Source organism: Amblyraja radiata, chromosome 37 (genome assembly GCF_010909765.2).
Source record: "Amblyraja radiata isolate CabotCenter1 chromosome 37, sAmbRad1.1.pri, whole genome shotgun sequence".
Classification (NCBI taxonomy): domain Eukaryota; kingdom Metazoa; phylum Chordata; class Chondrichthyes; order Rajiformes; family Rajidae; genus Amblyraja; species Amblyraja radiata.
Window position 1 is genome coordinate 20,748,371 of NC_045992.1, and position 20,710 is coordinate 20,769,080.

Genomic DNA, 20,710 nt, shown 5'->3' on the forward strand with positions numbered 1-20,710 from the left:
CCGATAATATGTCGTCTTGGTTTCATGAACGGCACAGTAATTAAGGGACGAACGGCTGATCCAGAGCTGAATTTTCTATGTTTTGTGTTCCTTCTCGTTCTGTTTTTGAAATATATTAAGAGACTGGAGCCATCGGAGCCATGGAGGCGCGGAGCAACAGAGCGGAAGAACACCAGCGCGCACCAAGCCAGCTCGGCCGACCGGAAGCACCAACAGACGGCGACGCGTACGAAAGCACCGCTGGTGACGCAGAGGTGGGTTAAAGGCCAGGTTAGAGCTAGCCCCACACAGACTAGCGATTCCTAGCCTTTTCCTCGCTAACGTGCGCTCACTGGCAAACACAATGGACGAACTCCTGCTAAGGATCACCTCCCACAACTGGATCAAAGACTGCAACATCCTGATCTTCACGGAAACTTCGCTCAACATCGACGTTCCTGATAACGCCATCCAGCTAACGGGGCGTCATTTACTCCGAGCGGACAGGATAACAGACTCCGGTTAGACCAGAGGTGGGGGTCTGTGCATTTATGTAAATAAAGCATGGTGCGCGGACTCCACCATCACCGAGAGTCACTGCTCAGCTAACCTTGAGTTCCTCTTGGTTAGATGCAGACCATTCTATCTGCCCAGAGAGTTCACCTCCACTGTTGTGACTGCATCCTATATCCCTCCTGATGCTAATGCCAAGCTTGCAATGAAAGAGCTGCATACTGCCATTAGCAAACAACAGACGCACAACCCCGGGGCAGCCTTCATTGTTGCGGGTGACTTCAATCACTCCAACCTGAAGACTGTACACCCCAAATTCCACCAACATGTATCCTTCCCCACTAGAGTAGACAAGACACTGGACAAAGTCTACACTAACATGGTTGAAGTTTACAAAGTCGTCCCCCTCCCACGCCTTGGTCAGTCTGATCACCTCTCATTGTTCCTGCTCCCTAAGTACTCCTCACTCATCAGACAGGTTAAACCCACTGTGAGGACAGTTAAAGTCTGGTCAGAGGAAGCGGACTCCACACTTCAGCAGTGTTTTGGAAACACTAACTGGAACACGTTTGAAGCCCAGGCCACCCTTGACTCCCACGCGGACATTGATTCCTACACATCCTCCGTTCTGGACTTTATAAACTCCACCATCAATAGTGTCACCTACCTCAAACGGGTGACCATATTCCCGAATCAGAAGCCATGGATGAACAGCGAGGTCAGGCTACTGCTGAAAGCACGGGACGCCGCTTTCAGGTCAGGCGATGCTGGAGCCTACAGTTCATCCAGGGCTAACCTGAAGATGGGTATCAAGAAGGCCAAGCACTGCCATAAGCTCAGGATTGAGGAGTACTTCAACAACACATCCGACCCCCGACGCATGTGGCAAGGCATCCAGGCCATCACAGACTATAGGCCTACCAACACCACCCCCACATCCAGCGACGCCTCCTTCCTTGAGGAGCTTAGCCACTTCTATAGCCGCTTCGCCAGGGACAATCTAGAGACAGCCATCAAGGCTGTGCTCCCTGTTGATCATCAACCCCTCACACTCACCCCCTACGACGTGTACGTGACACTAAGTAGGACTAATGCACGTAAGGCTGCTGGCCCTGACCGCATCCCCGGGCGCGTCCTCAGGGCCCGTTCTGCGCAGCTAACAGACGTCTGGACTGACATCTTCAACCTGTCACTTGCTCAAGCAGTTGTCCCCATGTGCCTTAAAACCACGTACATCGTGCCGGTGCCAAAACACTCCACTGCGGCAAGCCTCAACGACTTCCGCCCAATTGCACTTACCCCCATCATCACCAAGTGCTTTGAGAGGCTGGTCCTGGCAAACCTCAAAGGCTACATTGCATCCCTATCAATTCTCCTACCGCAAGAATAGCACGGAGGATGCCATCTCAACGGCACTTCACTCCGCCCTCTCCCACCTCGACAACAAAGACACTTACGTAAGAATGCTGGTCATCGATTACAGCTCAGCATTCAACACCATTATACCCTCTAAACTGATCACCAAACTCGGTAACCTGGGCATCGACCCCTCCCTCTGCAACAGGATACTGGACTTTCTAACCAACAGACCCCAGTCTGTTAGGTTAGACAAGCACCCCTCTTCAACCCTCTCCCTGAACACCGGCGTTCCACAGGGCTGTGTGCTGAGCCCCCTCCTCTACTCCCTCTTCCCCTACGACTGCACATCTGTACATGGTAGTAACACCATCATCAAGTATGCAGATGATACAACGGTGATTGGCCTCATCAGCAACAACGATGAGTCGGTCTATAGGGAGGAGGTCAAGCTCCTAGCAGCATGGTGCGTTGACAACAACCTGGCCCTTAACTCCAAGAAGACCAAGGAGCTCAATGTAGACTTCAGGGAGTCTAGGGGCGGCACGCACACCCCCATCCACGTCAACGTGACGAAGGTGGAACGTGTTTCCAGCGTCAGGTTCCTGGGGGTCAACATCTCCGATTACCTCTCTTGGACCCACAATACATCAACTCTGGTCAAGGAGGCTAACCAGCGTCTCTTCTTCCTGAAGAGACAGAAGAAGGTCCATCTGTCTCCTCAGATCCTGGTGAACTTCTACCGCTCCACCACCGAGAGCATACTTACCAACTGTATCACAGTATGGTATGGCAACTGCTCTGTCTCCGACCGGAAAGCACTGCAGAGAGTGGTGAAAATTGCCCAACGCATCACCGGTTCCTCGCTCCCCTCCATTGAGTCTGCCGAGGGCGCTCAGCTCGCCAAGAACTGCTCTCACCCCAACCATGGACTGTTTACTCTACTACCATCCGGGAGGCGCTACGGGTCTCTCCGTTGCCGGACCAGCAGGTCCAGGAACAGCTTCTTCCCTGCGGTTTCCCTTCCCTCCCCCCCCCCTCCCCCGACACTCCTCCCACAGGAAAACATAAGTCTATGACTGTATGCATGTAAATAGATTTATTTATTGAAATCATATTCTATGTCGCTCTTCCAGGGAGATGCTAACTGCATTTCGTTGTCTCTGTACTGTACACTGACAATTAAAGTTGAATCTGAATCTGAGATTAAACATGTTCAGTCTGATTTTATTTGAATGTTCGTGGGATAAGGTGCTCCTACTGCAGCCGTTAAAACCTGAAGTTCGCGTTGACGTAGACACGAAGATGTGTTCACCAAAAGAAACATTACGACGAAGAGTTATTGTCACAAGGTACGAGGCCGGTCTTGTAAGAGCAATGAGTTTATTTCTTTGAGCATTCGTTTGCTTCCAGTTGACAGCAGTCTGTTTCCGTGTTAGCGGTGTACACGTCCCAACAGAGCACAGCAAATAGTGCAAATTTTCCCTCATAAGAATTGTGCTTATTATAATTATTTAATGGGAGATAATGTTTGAAAGATGGGGATTTGCTTCTCCAGAGATATCCAACAGGGAGGACGTAAAGCACATGGACCAAATACGGTCCAATTGCGTAGTGGATCAGCATGGTTATGATATCACGGCGGAGGAAATAATTGTAGAGTTAACTATCCCGTCCTAACTGATGTAAAATCGACTAGATGTGAACAATGTGCAATGTAATATTTTGTCTAGTGATGGACATCAAAACAGATTAGTTGAGGAAGAAAGTCCACACAATATGTGGCCAGGATGGTCGAGCGGTCTAAGGCGCTGCGTTCAGGTCGCAGTCTCCACTGGAGTCGTTGGTTCGAATCCCACTCCTGACAATTTTACAATTTGCTCACAGTTCTCCTTCTGCTGGGTTTCTTGACTTCTATTCTAACGATCACAACCCGTCTCGTTAATATTTTGCGCAATCTATCGTCTTTCCTGAATCGTTTTTTTTCATTTTTGCCTTTATCGATCCAAAACAAGACGCAGGGCTCAACTTTGCACCATTCAACTTACCCGTCATATTCCTAATTTCCTTTTTGCTCTTAAAACTAATAATAGCTCAAGCGACGGAATCTGTCAGCGAATTTTCGTTAATAATTAGTTTAAATCTTTTTATTTGAATTTTGAATTTAACAGCAATTTGCATACATACAATGATAACAGACAGTGATAATCAGGACATACTTGTACAACAGTATGTAAACGACCCTCAAAACCCTTACCCTTACCCTTACGCACCCTCGCCACCCGGGAACAAACAACACTCACATACGTACACATCCACACAAATACGATAAAAAAAATAAAAATTTAAAAATTAAAAAAAAAATAAGAAAAATAAATTAAAAAAATTGTGGGGAGGGAGGGGGGGTGGAGGGGTTGAGGGGATAGCAGCTGCAATAAGACAGAACTGTGATAGAGGGCACTCAGTCCTCTTCCGAGTCCGGAAACAAGTTAAGAGATTTAACACGTTCCAGGAAAGGGTTCCATGAATCTAGGAATGTCTTGGTAGAGCCTTTGAGAGAGAACCTAAGTTTTTCAAGCTTTAAGTTGCAGAGCACCTCCTTGATCCAGCGGGCGTGTGTCGGGGGACCGGTAAGTATCCAGTTAAGCAAAATCAGTCTCCGGGCTAACAGGGTTGTAAAAGCCAGGACCCGCTTCAACGCAACAGAGAGGTTGGTGTTGGGGGGAATACCAAAAATAGCTGACAGTGGGTTTGGAGGAATAGTCTGGCCATAGGCTCTGCTTAGCACGTCGAAAGCACTCCTCCAAAAGGTTGCTAGCTTAGGGCATGACCAAAACATATGACTATGGTTGGCAGGGGATTGATTGCATCTGTTGCAGGTGTCTTTAACAGCGGGGTATATTCTAGATAATCTTGCGTTTGTGTAGTGGACTTTGTGAAGGACTTTGCATTGGATTAGACCATGACGGGCACATATGGAGGAAGAATGGATCAAATCCAAGGCAGAGTCCCATTGCTGGTCTGTTAGTTTCGTATTCAGCTCGCCCTCCCACGCAGCTTTTAATGAGGTATAAGGTTTCAATATAACCGACCCTAACAAGTAGTACAAAAAAGAGATGCATTTCTTCCGGTTGGGATCTAGAACTAGGATGGAATCGGTCAGGGTTTCAGGGGGACGATTTGGGAAATGGGGGAATATCTTCTTCACAAAATTCCTAATCTGGAAAAAACGGAAAAGGTGTGAGTTTGGGAGGCTATAGTTGTACGAAAGCTCCGCAAAAGACGAAAAAATACCATCCTTGTATAGGTTTTTGATACTACTAATGCCATTACTATGCCAGGTTTTGAATGCGGAGTCTGTACTTGAAGGTTTAAAGATGTGATTTTTAAGCAGTGGGGTCAAGATGGAAGGGCCTTGTAAACCAAAGATTTTCCTAAATTAACTCCATATCTTGAGCGAGAGGGACGCAATTGGGCCTGCACCCGCAGATGTTATAGAAAGGGGGAGTTGAGAGCATAGGACAGACCGCAACGGGGGATGTGAACTCGCCTTTTCCATGTGACCCAGGTCGGTAGGTGGTCGCAATCATCATTCATCCAGTACAGGATTTTTTGCAAGTTAGCAGCCCAGTAGTATCGCCTAAAGTCAGGAAGTGCCAAACCGCCGTCACTCTTAGGAGACTGTAGTAGCGTCTTTCGAATTCTGGCCGGTTTGCTACCCCATAAAATTTTAGATATTCTCCTTTCTAATTTATCAAAAAAAAGATTTAGTGATAAATATAGGAACATGCTGGAAAAGGTACAGGAATTTGGGTAGGACGACCATCTTGACCAGATTTATCCGGGCCGCGAGGGATAACGGTAAGACTGACCAGCGGTCAAAGTCTCTTTCAGCTTTCTCAACCAGAGGCAGGAAGTTTGTGCGGAACATATCAAATATAGGTATTGTGATAAAAACGCCGTTAATATTTCGTTAGTAATTAACTAGGCTGAACATCCTCGATTTGAACAGCCTAGAGAAAATCGCGTTTTAAACCCGCCCCCCTCTAAACGACGCCAAAATCGCGCACACGGGCTGGGACAGATTTTCAGCGACGCTTCATGTACGCTTTGCAACATACCTAGTTAAAGTAATTGAATATAACCATGATGTTCCCAACACAAGGCAGTAGACCTCGAAATTCGGAACGTATTGGAAATCGACAAAATATGACTAAATATCTGTCAGTGCAAAATGAAGAGAGAACGAAAAATTAAATGTACGAAAGTTAAACGCAATCTCTAAAAGTTGTAATCCAAACATACCAGAAATGGGACCAAGTGGCCGAGAGGTTAAGGCGATGGACTGCGAGTCCATTGTGATTTGCACGCGGATCATCGAATCCCATCCTCGTCGTAAGCTGTTGTGAATATCGTCAGAGATATTGTTGAAGAGTAAAAATTGGGGTTACAGCATGGAAAAGGTCAAACGCCTCGCCAGGTTGAAACCGACCAGTTCACTCTGAAGAAGGGTTTCAAAAAACCGACCCGTTCACTCTGAAGAACCCGTCTGAAGAAGGTTTCGGCACAAAAGCGTTGCCCGTTTCCTTCGCTGCATAGATGCTGCTGCACCCGCTGAGTTTCTCCCGCATTTGTGTGTACCTTCCGTTCACTCTATGCCTTTGCTGTCCAACTTTCCTATCCCCTAAACACCAGGGACAATTTACATAAGCCAAATAAACCTCAAACCCGCGCGTCTTGCGGGTGTGGGAGGAAACCGGAGGATACCACACTAACTAAATCACAAAATAATAAAACCATGTCGAAATATTAACTGTTCTCATAGTCACGCCATGTCGCACTGACCAGTCTGCCTTATGACCCGGAGAGACTCGCCACATTTGTTCGCATAAGAATGCAATTAATAACGAGGAATATGGGGTGAATATCCGGGCTGCTTTTATCTTTCCGACATGGACACTGTATAGAGCCAGAACCCTTTTTTCCCACAGTGTTCAATTATCAAAACCCGTGCGGGCAAGTGTTACAATGTTCTTGGAACACACTGCGAGCGGCGGTGAAAGAGGCAGATATCATACTGGAGTTTAAGCGGCTTTTGCACAAGCAGATGGATATGCAGAAAATGTAGGGTCACGGGTGACATCGAAACATAGAAATATAGAAAATAGTTGCAGGAGGAGGCATGTATGCATGAAATACAATATATACACCAGTGAATTAACCGTGTATAACGTATATCATGTATTTCACGTATAAATCGTTCTTACATTCGGGAACATGGGTAATTAACTGATGGCATTATGTCCCTGCCCTAACAGCCTTTGTTTTAGCCGGTGATTACATCTATTCCATCCCTCACTCGCAAAGATGTGGGATTTCAATTTTTGCGCGCTTGTTTGAATAGATGCAAGCGGCATGTACAGCTTCTCTCCTGAGCGCGCAATACCAGAAGCCGATGAAATGAGACAACTGTCACGCCAAAGACAGACACAAAATGCTGGAGTGCCTCAGCTGAACAGGCCGCATCTCTGGAGAGAAAGAATGGGTGGCGTTTCGGATCGAGACCCTTCAGACGCACTGTGAAGAATGGTCTCGGCACGAAACGTCACCCATTCTTTCTCTCCAGAGTTTTGTGCGTGGGAGCTTGGGTGCGTTCCGCAAACACCGAGACGGTAATAAATACACCGTCTGTCCCCGCGGCCGGGGTGAATCACCCTGGTGTGGGTATCAAAGTCCGGGGGCGGAGGGGGGGTTCATCCTGGCGTGGAGGTTGGTGTCCGATGGCGGTGCATCGCGGTCAGTGACTGTGGGGCGCTCCCGCGGGTGGAGACCGAGGAGAGAGAGAAGGGGAGAGAGAAAAGGGAGAGTGAGCGGGGGGGGGGGGGTGTGGTATAGGGGGGATGGAGAGAAGTGGAGGGAGAGAAGGGAGGTAGAAGGCAGCGAGGGTGGGGAGAGGAGGGGAAGAGCGAGGAGGTGAAGAGAGAGTAGGAGAGAGAGAGGAGGATAGAGAGAAGAGGGGAGAGATAGGAGGAGAGAGAAGTGGGGAGAGAGAGAGAAGGAATGGAGGGAGAGGGGAGAGAGAGAAGAGGGGAGAGAGAAGGGGGAGACGGGAGCGTGGGGTTCATTTTCCCACACACCATAGGTGACTGGGCAGTCTGAAACCAAGCACCATGTTGAAAGCGGCAGAAGGTGCGCATTCCTAGGGACAGCCCCCACTCTCCCACGGCCACCCTCCGCAGGCTGCGGATCGTGTGGAACGGCGGTTTGGGACAATGTGCGTGCCTTCACAGTGATGTGATTGACTCGGGGGTCTGGACGATTCGCTGACAAGTGTCCCCCCCCCCCCCCCCGGCAAATTCAAGTCCGTTATTGAACATTTCTGTTGAGCGTCAGTCGGTCCATTGGTTTGTAGGCGACGCCGCCATTCGGGTAGGTGGCGTTTCGACAGAGTGGTCATTCGGTGAGTTTGCTTTTAAGCGACGCAGCCTTTCGGTTCGTTGGATTTTAGGCGCTCCGCCCTTTCGGTTAGTTTGCATTTAGGCGTCCCATCCTTTCGGTTCGTAGGCGTTTCGTCTTCGGACTCTTTCGGTTATTGGCGTTCCGGCCTCGTTTCTGTTCGTTTTTTTGGCTTCGACTTCTTTGCTTCGGCTTCTTGTCTGTTGGTGCCACGTCCGGGTATCGGTTTATTTCTTTAGCTGACCACTATGCTGGGCGGTGTCACTGACTGACCATTATGCTGACCTTTACAATTAATTTGTCCCCATGTCTCCACAGCTTCGCGCGAGTAGGTTCTCAGCTTGACCTTACTCTCAAATTATGGTGGCTGTGGGAACTTTGTTTCGTACATGTCTTTACTCATGACCGAACACTCTGCTGCCGTGTCAAAACGCATATCGACTAACAGTTAATTTATCAATACTTTTGTTCGAAAGTCCTCGCCTTGGCTGGTTGTAGGGTCGTCGATGTTGGTTGCATAAATGGTGTACAACCCATGTTCATTTCCATCTGGGATATGAACTTATTTCTGGTGCAGTCGCTTGTTTCCCGCAGATTGTTGGTTTCCTGTTTTAAGCTTGGCCCGACATGCTGAGGCGATATGTCCTTTCTTCTGGCAGTTGAAGCACTTGGCCATTTTGAACCGACAAATTTGGGATGAGTGATTACCGTTGCAACGATAACAACTGTCTGAACGCGTCTCCACACCATAGTTTGGTTTTGGTCTAGTGCCCCTTGGTTTGGCCATAGGCATCGTCTTGTGACTGTAAACAGCCACTGCAGGCAATGGTGGATGAAATTCGCGAGCATTCTTTGATGCCATCTCCATTGTGGTAGCAATCTTGCATGCTTTCCCGAATGTAAGATCTGGAGTGTTCATGAGTTTCGACTGAATTCGTTCATCATTAGATCACAAACAAATCTGTCCTGCAGTGCCAAGGTTTCAAAGTTAAGGGCCTGCCCCACGAGCATGCGACTGCATGCGGCAATCGCGACCTAACGTGGTCGCTTGAGCCGTACGGCATCGCGGGCCCGGTCCCACTTCCATTGTCGGAGCCGTATGGAGTTGAGCGGACCTGGTCCCGACATCGCGCGGGACTAGGAAAAACTAACACTGTCTAAAAATTCCACGCGGCGACGGCCTGCCGGCCCGCAGCCGCATTGAGGCCGTACACAGCGCCTCGACGGGCGTACGTAGCGTCTCGACGCCGTACGCAGCGTCTTTACGCCGTACACATCGTCTTGACTGCGGACGACTAGCGCGACATTCCCGCGGTCTGCGATCTGCACATCAACTCGTACGGGATCACTCGACCCCCGCGCGCCCCCCGCGCGGCCCCCGCTTCCGGTTTAGTCGCGCATGCCGCATGCAGTCGCATGCTCGTGGGACAGGTCCTTTACAGTGCAAAGTTAAGTTTTTCAAGGCAACAACGTATTCATTGATTTTCTCATTCTGCTTCTGGTAGCTCATGCCAAATTTATAGCTTTCTGCAATTTCCACAGGCTTTGGGTTGAAGTGCTCCTGCAACTTCTTTAAATATAATTGAACGGCACGTCTTTTGCCTTAACGGGCGCAAGGATATTCACGCGTGTGCCGTACACTGCAGGACCGACCTCCGTGAGCAGAATCGATTTCATGCGTTTGCAAACGCCCCTATTTGTCTCAGTCACTATCCATCCTTCAGCAAAAAATCTCGATTATGTTGTTTGCCGTGAAATACATGTTAGCTCTCTCCATATAGGAGCTCAACGGCTCCCTACTCTTGTCAAAAGTGCCAAGGTTTCCGATGTAGTCAGTGGATGCAGCCATCGTGTCGTTCTCTTTTTTTTAAAGTCCGTTCAAAAAGCTCGATTCCCTATCTGTTCTGGTGTAACAATTCACCTCAAACGTAGCTGTACAAAGCATCGTATACAATCTCAAGGACGGCATCTAGACACAACATTAAGATAGCCTGACAATCTATCGGCGATTTGTCCAGTTGCTTTGATTAAACTACAGTCCCCTGCATAGAAGGATATGTAGCCTATCGTGTCCAGCTCGCAAACAACTGCGACACATCTCCGTATTTACTGTTTAACATGTGAAAGAGTACTGCATGTTGCAAAACAGTCTTGCATTGTATTTAAAGGTCGAATTCACAAACTCTATCCCATCCTCGTCGACAATTTTGCTATATTCCGGACAGCGGAATGAATAACAACTTACACGCAGGTTGCCTGGATCAGGCGAGAGAGCTGTATTGCCCAACACTCCCTGCCTATATACAAAACCAACTCATTAACATATACATGGATATTTATGAATACAGTAAACCTAGTATTGAACATTCCAATGCGTGGTGATTAATAAAATGTCCATGTAAATTAAATCTCTCTTGTTGATGCTTTCGAAAAGACACAGACAAAAAAAACTTCATCTCAGGATATAGAACTGGATGCGTGACATTTGGGGTGGGGATCCTACTTCAGACGTTTTTACCGACCCAAAAGGTCGACTATCATTGTACTCCGGGGATGTTGCCTGTCCGGTGAGATGCTCCACAATTGTGTGCCTTTCTTTAGTACATCAGCATCTGCAGTTCCTTGTTATTATATTGTCAGATAGGTTCAGGTCATTCTGCGGCACTCATTGTGATGTGGAAGAAATCGTAAATGTAAATGTCCATTCCATGTACATGTCTCGGGGGTGGTGGGATACATCTTATTCTCCATCGGTTGTTAGAACATGCGCTACGCTTTACATAAACGGTGAATAGATTAACGCAGTACGGACGTTAATTCGCATATTATAATTTTCAGTAAAGTAATTTATAATCACTTTTTTTAAATCACGAAGTATCAGACAATAATTACGAATTCAGTTCCTTGCCTTATTTGCGGATTATAAACCCATCTCGGTCAATGAAACTCAGGTTTATTTATAGTCTCATGCACCGATGCACAGTAAAACTTGTTTTCTTGCATGCTATACAGACATCGAAAAGACTATACGTGATTAAAATCCGGTCGCGCAAGTTGTAGAGCACAGATGAAGGGCATAACATTTTGATTAAATTAAAGTCCAATAAGTCTGGTTAAAGATAGTTCGAGGATGTCCAAATAGGTAGATTGGAGGTCAGATTTCTACATGGTGATACGACGGTAAAGTTGTCTGATAACAGCTAGAGAGAAATTGTCCCTGAATTCGGAGGTACGTATTTTCATATTTCTGTACCTCTGCCAGATAATACAGGGAAGTAATCGGTTGCGACTCATTCTCAATTATGCTAGTGGCCTTGCCGAGCAGCGTTATGTATAGATGGAAGTCAATGGGAGGAATTTTGGTTTGCCTCATGCTGTGGGCCGCGCTCATAATCCTCTACAACTTATTGACGCATTGCATGGAGCTGTTCCAAACCACGTTGTGATGCATCACGTTAAAATGCTCCCAGCGGTGCATCCATGGATGTTCGTGACATTGTTTTGGGATATGCCAACTCCCCTTAGCCTTCTAAAGAAGTAGGGATGTGGTGTGCTTTATGGCCCAGATCGTCGATATGGCTGGTCACAACAGGTTTTCAGTTATATTTACTCCTAAGAACTTTAAGCTTTCAACCCTATCTACCTTACGCTATCAATGCATATTGGGGTATGTGTATCACATCGTTTCCTTACATCGATAATAAACTCCTTAGTCTTGCTGACATTGCGGGAAGTATCTCGTCTTGAAACGTCACCCATCCCTTCTATCCAGAGTTGCTGCCTCCTCCGCTGAGTTACTCGTTTCTATTATTGATAGTTTTACGAAGATTACAGGGAGCTTACCTGTACCATTCCAGTTGTGTTGACTTGTATGCTGCGGCCTTAAGCTGGGAATATATCTCATGGTTCATCCGTTATTTCCGTTTGGGGTAACATCCGGATTGTTTCCTTTGGCACGCACTCCTCTATGCACTTGCTAATGCACGGCAATGATGTACTTATTCAGGTTGCCTTTAAATATTTAGCCCTTTTCCGATTACTTTGTGCCACCTGCTCTTTTGTACTATACTTTCATGTTGAGAATTATCTTATTACCGTGAATATTTGAATATTTCATATTTTCCCGGATATAATTTCACCTTATGTGTGTTGACATATTCTTTCACTTATCCGAGCTCCGTGGATGCGTCACTTTTCTCCTGCGTTATTGGCAGACATGATTGCACGGGATGGTACATCAAATAGGAAACCTTGCACAGATAGTGATTACTATCCTTCAAATGTAATGGCTCCACCTTTAACCCTAGGTGCCTTCCGACCTCCCATCCTCCAGCGTGGGAACAAATATTACCCAATTTCCCCGCCATGAAACACGTGTTCCATACGAGCGATCTGTGCGTGCCTGTGCGAGCGCAATTCTACGATGCTCAGAGTTTTGGGGGAGATAGTGCATAGAAACAGGCCTTTCCGCCGAATGAGTACACGCTGACCACCGATCAGCAGGTCACAATTGGTCTAAGTGATCCCACCTTCGCACCCATTCCCCTTATGCTGGGGACAAATTTGAAGTGCCATTTGACCTACACATCCGCACGCCTTTGGAATGTGTGAGGAAATCGAAGCACCCGGTCGAAAACCACGCGGGCGCAAGGACAACGTAAAATTCCCACAGACAGCACCTGAGATCGAGCATGGGACTATTGCCTTGTACTTTATGCGGCCCTTTGGAGTTATAGACAGTCGTTGAGTTATAGAATTGGATGGCTTCGTTGTCTAATTTTGGTCAGCATAGATACATTGCGACGGTGAGCCAGATTCCGTGCTGTATGTCTGCATGATTTTATTACGTAACCATAGCCAGCCATTGAGATATTGCAGGGTGTAAATAGTTGTCTATACATTGTTACTCCACATCCGTGCAACACGCGTTTGGTTAGTTCAGAGTACATAGCAAGGTCCTGGAATAGTTTTATGAAATAAATAATCAATGACTCGTGGCGATGTTCTTTGCATTTCCCAAAATGCACGTTAGAAGTTAAGTAGCCCCAGTGAAATGAAAATAAAACCCCGTGATCACAACAGTTTAGATAACATTTTGATCGGCAGATGCTTAGCAATATTTTTGAAGCAATGGCAATTCCGAAATATAACCTCATTGGATTAGCCGAGCATAGAAAGATCCTTGTTCCACCCATTTCTTTTTTTTGAAGGAAGTATACTCAACTCCACGCCCCATAAATGCGGTGCATTTTTAATTTTGTAAGCTTGGTCTACCGTTTAGCAGTCCCGATTATTCAATATTCATGCAGAGATTCCCCAAATATGCGTGACGCCGAGTGCATTTTGGACTTGGCAGCATTTAGTTGACAATGCATGAAAGCAAGGTTCTCAGATCAACACCCCCCCCCCCCCCCCCCCCCCCCCCCCCCCCACTGAATGTTGGAGTAACTCAACGGCTCGGGCAGCATCTCTATGGGAAATTAATAAGCGACGATTCCCGTCGTGACCCTTCTTAGCCTGCTTGGAGTGGGGTGTGGGGAGCGGTGGGGGGGGGGGGGGGGCAGAAAACTGGAGGAATGATTGGGGTGGAGCAAAGCCGGGCGAATGATAGGATGATATAATAATGCGGAGGGAGGGTGTTGTTCCATTGTCAGATTGTTGGACAAAGGGCAGAGATGAAAAGATGCCATATAAGAAGCATAGACGAAAATAAGCGTGAAATGTGAAGGAGGGGGAGATTTCTCTCCAAGAACAGGTGGTCAAGGCAAGGAGAAGGTTTGCGGGATTGTTGGATAAATTAGTGCGTATCCAGCTGAGGCACAAATATTACGAGTGCGAAAGGGGAGCGGGAGTTCTGGAAAATCCAAACAGGTAATATGTATATTAAGGTGAAGAGAGGAGAGAGAATATAGAATGGAGACTAGAGAATAGAGAACAGAGACTAGAGAATATGGCTCATCAGAAATCAACGCAGCCAACTATGTATGTTGCAGCGGGAGGGAAGAAGGTTATCAATGTTCTTTGTTTTTTCACCTTGGAGCAGGGCCGGATTTACGTATACGATTGACAAGCTTAAGCTGAGGGCCTCGAGATATAGGGGTGCCTCGAGGAGCCGGATTTACCACTAGGCTTCATAGGCTGAAGCCTAGGGCCTCGAAATCCAGGCGGCCTCCGGCCAAGGCAAGACACATGCCGTTCAACTCTGGGCGGGGCCCCCTCTCTATCTCTCTCTCTCTCGGTCTGTCAAACTTCGTCTCCGCCCGCCATCCGTATCCGGGCCGCCGGGACTCCGTTCTCCTGCATATAAAATTATAAAAGGACTGGTCAATCTAGATGCAGGAAAAATGTTCGCAATGTTGGACGAGTCCAGAACCAGGGACCACAGTCTCAGAATAAAGGGGAGGTCATTTAAGACTGAGGTGAGAAAAACACTTTTTCAATAACCGATTTGTGAATTTATGGAATTCCCTGCCACAGCGGGCAGTGGAGGCCAAGTCACTGGATAGATTTGAGAGATTTAGATAGGGCTCTAGGGTCTAGTGGAGTCAAGGGATATGGGGAGAAGGTAGGCACGGGTTATTGATAGGGGACGATCAGCCATAATCACAATGAATGGCGGTGCTGGCTTGAAGGGCCGAATGGCCTCCTCCTGCACCTATTTTCTAGAGTGGTTTACTCCCTCTCGTCCTAGTTAGAACAATTAAATCCTCACTTGCAGCCGCACAACAGAATATGTAAACATAGTACACTGTGTGGGCGGCGCGGTGGGCGGCACGGTGGGCGGCGCGACTCTCGTCAGCAGCGGCCTCTGCAGTCCGTCTGTGTTTTATTATTTTTTGTCTCGTTTTTATGTAGTTTTTGTTATTTTTTTGGTTGAGGTATGTGTGTCGGGGGTAGGGGGAGGGGGTAACTTTAAAATCTTTCCCCTGCACGGGAGACCCGACCTTTTCTTTGTCGGGTCTCCGTTGTCGTTGGGGCTGCAACGTGAGCGGCCTCCAACAGGAACGACCTGGGGGTCCAGCTGCGGAGCTGCCGACTACTCACCGTCACGGGGCTGGCCGAGTCCGGAGCGGGTGGAGCTGTGGTGGAGCGCTGCTGCCACCCGACCTCCGGAACTTCGGAGGCTGCAACTGCGGGTTTGGCGGACCGCGGCACCGGGAGTCCGCGGGTCCCTGCTGGGTGACCGCTTTTCGGGGCTTCCGCAACGGCGACTTCTCCCGCCCGAGTTGCGGGGTTCAAGAGCACCTGAGCGGGGCCTTACACCATCGCCCCGCGCGGCTTGGAATGGCCGCGGGACTTTGCGAGCGCACGCCGGGGGCTCTAACACCAAGACCCGGTGCGCGACCTTGCATCTCCCGGCGTGGCTCTAATGGCCGCGGGACAATCGCCATCGCCAGCCGGGGGCTTTGACTTTGACTCTGACTCTGACATCGGGGGGGAGCGTGCAGTGGAGAGATAAGTTTTTTTTTTGCCTTCCATAACAACGATGTGATGGATGTTTGTGTAAACTGTGTTCTGTCTCGAGTCTTTTTGTCTTGCAATGTATGGCTGCAGAAACGACATTTCGTTTGGATCTCAAGGGGTCCAAATGACAATAAATTGAATTGTGTTGTATTGTATTGTATTGTATTGTATTGTATTGTATTGTATTGTATTGTATTGTATTGTATTGTATTGTATTGTATTGTAAACAATATTATAAACGAGAAAACAAAACGGTGTATATATATACATGGATATATAACTATATGTATGTGTGTGTGTGCGTGCGTCCGCGCGTGCGTGCACGTGCGTGTGTGTGTGTGTGCGTGGGTGTGTGTGTGTGTGTGTGTGTGTGTGTGTGTGTGTGTGTGTGTGTGTGTGTGTGTGTGTGTGTGCGTGCGTGTGTTTGTGTGTGTGTGTGTGTGTGTGTGTGTGTGTGTGTGTGTGTGTGTGTGTGTGTGTGTGTGTGTGTAATATATATATACCCACACAATTTCCTTCCTGTGATTAATATAGTTCTATCGTATAGTATCGTGTGTGTAGGAAGGAACTGCAGATGCTGGTTTAAACTGAAGATAGACACAAAAAGCTGGAGTAACTCAACAGGGCAGACAGAATCTCTGGACAAAAGGAAACTATTATTTTTTGGGTTTGGTCTGAAATAGGTTCCTGCACACCTTTGGAACGTGGCAGGAAATAAGAGCATCCAGGGAAAACCTACACGATCAAAGGGACAAGGAGCAAACTCCATACAGACAGCACGCATATTCAGGATCAATTCCGGGTCTCTGGTACTTTTATGCAGCAACTGCATGGCCAATGTGCTGCCCCATAGTCTTGAACTTAATTAAAACATACAGTGGCTGTAAAGGGGGACATTGCGTCACTTGGAGATTTAAGACTGAAAGTTGATATTTTCTTATTTTTAGTAACCAAAGTTATCAACGTATAATTTTTTTATCTGTTGGAAAACAAAATATAGTGGCATGTCTGTTAGACTTGCTACCTCACACGCCAGAGATCTGTATTCGATCCTGTCTTCGGGCACTGTCTGTGTTGAACTTGCACATTTTCCCTGCAAGCGTGTGGGTTTCATCCCACATCCCAAAGACGCATTTGCTTTGTAGGTTAGATTGTCCCTGTAAAATTGCCCCTAATGTGTAGGGAGAGGGTAAGGAAAGTGGGATGACAGAACTTGCCATGGAGAAGGGCAAACACATTTACTTGAAAATGAGAAGGGACAGTTTTAATAGGAATAACCATATAACCATATAACAATTACAGCACGGAAACATGCCATCTCGACCTTTTTAGTCCGTGCCGAACACATATTCTCCCCTAGTCCCATATACCTGCGCTCAGACAATAACCCTCCTTTCCTTTCCCGTCCATATAACTATCCAATTTATTTTCAAATGATAAAAACGAACCTGCCCCCACCACCTTCACTGGAAGCTCATTCCACACAGCCACCACTGTCTGAGTAAAGAAGTTCTCCCTCATTTTACCCCTAAACGTTTGTTCCTTAATTCTCAAGTCATGTCCCCTTGTTTGAATCTTCCCTACTCTCAGTGGGAAAAGCTTATCCACGTCAACTCTGTCTATCCCTCTCATCATTTTAAAGACCTCTATCAAGTCCCCCCTTAACCTTCTGCGCTCCAAAGAATAAAGCCCTAACTTGTTCATCCTTTCTCTGTAACTTAGTTGCTGAAACCCAGGCAACATTTTAGTAAATCTCCTCTGTACGCTCTCTATTTTGTTGACATCCTTCCTATAATTAGGCGACCAAAATTGTACACCATACTCCAGAATTGGCCTCACTAATGCCTTGTCCAATTTTAACATTACATTACAACTTCTATACTCAATGCTCTGATATATAAAGGCCAGCACACCAAAAGCTTTCTTTACCACCCTATCTACATGAGATTCCACTTTCAGGGAACTGTGCACAGTTATTCCAAGATCCCTCTGTTCACCTGCATTCTTCAATTCCCTACCATTTACCATGTACGTCCTATTTTGATTTGTCCTGCCAAGATGTAGCACCTCACACTTATCAGCATTAAACTCCATCTGCCATCTTTCAGCCCATTCTTCCAACTGGCATAAATCTCTCTGTAGACTTTGAAAATCTACTTCATTATCCACAACCCCACCTATTTTAGTATCATCTGCATACTTGCTAATCCAATTTACCACACCATCATCCAGATAATTGATGTATATGACAAACAACAGTGGACCCAACACACATCCGTGTGGCACCCCACTAGTCACTGGCCTCCAACCTGACGAACAACCATCCACCATTACTCTCTGGCATCTCCCATTCAGCCACTGTTCAATCCATCTTGCTACTCCACCATTAATACCCAACAATTGAACCTTCTTAACCAACCTTCCGTTGGGAACCTTTTCAAAGGCCTTACTGAAGTCCATATATACAACATCCACTGCTTTACCCTCATCAATTTCCCGAGTAACCTCTTCGAAAAATTCAAGAAGATTAGTCAAACATGACCCTCCAGGCACAAATCCATGTTGACTGTTCCTAAACAGACTCTGTTTATCCAGATGCTTATATATATTATCTCTAAGTATCCTTTCCATTAATTTGCCCACCACTGACGTCAAACTAACAGGTCTATAATTGCTAAGTTTACTCTTAGACCCCATTTTAAACAATGGAACAACATGCGCAGTACGCCAATCCTCCGGCACTGTTCCCGTTTATAATGAAATTTGAAATATTTCTGTCATAGCCCCTGCTATTTCTACACTAACTTCCCTCAATGTCCTAGGGAATATCCGGGCATGTCCGAACCTGGAGACGTATCCCCTTTTATATTTCTCAAAAGTGTCAGTACTTCCTCTTCTTTGAATCTCATAGTTTCCATAGCTACTCTAATTGTTTCCCTTACCTCACATAATTCAATATCCTTCTCCTAGGTGAATACCGATGAAAATAAATTGTTCAATATCTCCCCCATCTCTTTTGGCTCTGCAGATAGCTGTCCACGCTGACTCTCTAATGGACCGATTTTATCCCTCGTTATCCTTTTGCTAATAATATAGCTGTAGAAACCCTTTGGATTTACTTTCACCTTACTTGCCAAAGCAACCTCATATCTTATTTTAGCTTTTCTAATTTCTTTCTTAAGATTCTTTTTACATTCTTTATACTCCTCAAGCACCTAATTTACTCCATGCTGCCGATAATTATTGTAGATCTCTCTCTTTTTCCGAAGCAAGTGTCCAATTTCCCTTGAAATCCATGGCTCTTTCCAATTTTTACTATTTCCTTTCAACCGAACAGGGACATAAAGATTCTGTACTCTTAAAATTTCACCTTTAAATGTCCTCCATTCCTCTTCCACATATTTCCCATAAAACAAACTGTCCCAATTTACTCCTTTTAAATCCTTTCGCATCTCCTGAAAGTTAGCCTTTCTCTAATTAAAAATCTCAACCCTAGGTCCAGTTCTGATCCTCTCCATAATTATATTGAAACTAATGGTATTGTGATCACTGGTCCCGAACTGTTCCCCAACGCATTATTCTGCCACCTGACCCGTCTCATTTACTAACAGGAGGTCCAGCACCGCCCCTTCTCTAGTAGGTACTTCTATGTATTGCTGCAAAAACTATCCTGCACACATTTTGCAAACTCCAACCCATCCAGCCCATTTACAGAATGTGTTTCCCAGTCTATGTGTGGAAAATTGAAATCTCCCACAATCACTACCTTGTGCATACTACTAATATCTGCAATCTCCTTACATATTTGCTCTTCCAATTCTCTCTCCCCATTTGGTGGTCTATAATACACCCCTATAAGTGTTGCTACCCCTTTCCCATTTCTCAGTTCCACCCAAATAGCCTCCCTAGACGAGCCTTCTAATCTATCCTGCCAAAGCACTGCTGTAATATCTTCCCTGATAAGCAATGCAACACCTCCACCTCTTGCCCCTCCAATTCTATCACACCTGAAGCAACGAAATCCTGGAATATTTAGTTTCCAATCACAGCCCTCCTGCAACCATGTTTCACTGATCGCCACAACATCATACTTCCAGGTGTCAATCCAGGCTCTAAGTTCATCCACCTTTCTTACAATGCTCCTAGCATTAAAATATACGCTTTTAAAAAAACCACCCTCTCTAATTCTCTGTTTATTGTCTTTTTCTTCTGTCTCCCCTACATTTTGGGTCAGAGTGCTACCATTCATTGCCTCCTGCCTCACACACTGACTGTTAGCTTTCCCAATGTGAGTCCCTCCCCCCAACCATACTAGTTTAAAGTCTCCCCAGTAGCATTTGCAAATCTCCCCGCGAGGATATTGGTCCCCCTCGAGTTCAAGTGCAACCCGTCCTTTCTGTACAGGTCGCACCTTCCCCAAAAGAGGTCCCAATGATCCAGCACATTCAATCCATACCCACTGCACCAGTCCCTCATCCACTCATGTATCCTCCACCTCGCTCCATTCATACTCTCACTGTCGCGTGGCACATGCAGTAATCCTGAGATTGTTACCTTTGCAGTCCTTCTCCTTAATTCTCTACCTAACTCCCTAAATTATTATTTCAGGACATCTTCTCTTTGTTTTACCTATGTCGTTGGTACCTATATGTACCACAACCTCAGGTTCCTCTCCCTCCCATTTCAGGATTTCTTGGACACGTTCAGTCACATCCCTGACCCTGGCACCAGGGAGGCAAACTACCATCCGGGTCTCCAGTCTGCGTCCACAGAATCGCCTATCCGACCCCCTGACTAAAGAGTCCCCTATTACAATTGCCCTCCTCTTCTTTTCCTTACCCTTCTGAGCAACAGGACCGGTCTTTGTGCCAGAGGCCCGGTCGCTGTCGCTGACCCCGGTAGGCTGTCTTTCTTACTCTTAATCAAACATGAGTACTTATTT